Source organism: Falco rusticolus, chromosome 2, assembly GCF_015220075.1.
Source record: "Falco rusticolus isolate bFalRus1 chromosome 2, bFalRus1.pri, whole genome shotgun sequence".
Taxonomy (NCBI): Eukaryota; Metazoa; Chordata; class Aves; order Falconiformes; family Falconidae; genus Falco; species Falco rusticolus.
Genome location: NC_051188.1, coordinates 93,969,692 through 93,971,381, shown reverse-complemented (window position 1 = coordinate 93,971,381; position 1,690 = coordinate 93,969,692).

The window sequence follows — 1,690 nt, the reverse complement described above, 5'->3', positions numbered from 1 at the left end:
CAAAGGCTGTTATGGAAATTTAGGGTTTTTATTAAAGCTTCTTCGAAGTAGAAGATGTTTGCAGCTAGCCATTATACAAGACTACCATCAAAAAGGATGAATAGTTACCAATAAGGCTGACTAAAAGAAAAGTTATGCCCATCAAAATTGTTTAATCTCTTCTCAGTTTGCCTGTATATACAGACATAGTAAACTGTCAGCTGCTCTATGGGGAAATAATTCTAAAAGAATTATCAAGTGTTCTTGACAATGTCACCAATGCATAAGAGTAAGCAGTTTTTCTTTCAGTAGGAAACACAGAGGTCACTGCTTCATTTGTATGTTAAATTTATACTGTGCCAGGTCTGAAAGTTGGGTTTTTTTTTTAATTTAAAGATGCTTTTAGTATAAAAGACCTATTACCATTTTCCTCCAATCTTCAAAGCATCTTCAACCAATCACAAACTCTTCTTCTGGAGATGAGGCTGATTTGCATATAGCAAAGGGGGAAACCAGTTTCTGAAATTAACACTAGTTGTTTGTATGACAACTTGTACTTGCAGCGTCAGGGTGTAAATCCTTCTGCTGGAGCTGGGAAAAGCTCACGAGAAACAGCACCACCAGCAAGTGAAGAATTCCCTTTGGGCTGGACTGTACAAGCAGCTGGCATAACTGCAACACTCTGGACAAGAAAGAACCAAGTCTCAAGCATCACAGTTGCATTCCAGTCAAAAAGCTGGCACAACATTGCATTTTGGGGAAAATGTACATGGTCCCATGACTGAGGATTGCAGCATAAAACACGTGCAAAAAAGGTGAATGTTACAGACATTCTGACTGAACAGCTATTTTTGAGTTGCAGTTGCATTTCTTCCATGATCACATGTTATGTGAGGTATTTCTTAGAAATGTAAAATGACACAGGAGATGAAGTAAAAGAACTGCAACACAAAATCTCGAAGTTCCACTGAACTACCAGCAAAATGGGACATCTGGCCAAGTACCAGCAACAGCCCATTCCCTGAAATTCAGGAGTAGCATAAAGATTATCTGGCAGCAACTTAAAGTCTGCAGCAGCGTACTCCTCGCTTTCAGGCCTTAGCACATAGTTCCTAAGCAACATTTCATCCAGCTCTCTCTACTGTCAACCTCAGAAAACCTCCTAGAAATAATTAAAAGAACCAAGGCAATTTCTTGTATGTTTTATATGAGGTAGGAAAGGAATTCAATGTTTGTCTTGTATGAGGTCTCTAAATATACTTTTGGAGACCAGAATTTCTGCTTCTGTTAGCTGAAGCAGCTGGATTCAGAAACAACCACAGCAAGAACTGGGAATTGGGTTGAAAAATAGGAACAACCCAGTCCTACCCATCCTTTCTTTCTTCTGTACTGAACCTCACAGAGGAGATACCATCACCACACTGGAAACATTGCAAGTACAGAGAGATCTATCCACACTAATCTGGGACAGGGTCTTCCCCCAGTGGATGCAACAGCCCTTGGATTCATTTGGTACTATACCATGTGTGTGTGGTATCGACTGGCATTCTTGTGAAAGTCCTGTCAGCACTGTGCTTCTCTATGTTAAAATTGTCCTTGCTCTAAGTTCCATCTTCCTTAAACAATACAGCAGCTAAAAGAAAGCTTTAGCATCTGAGAACTGGAGTGCTGAAGTACAGAAGTTCATTTGAAAAAAAATACAAATCAATGA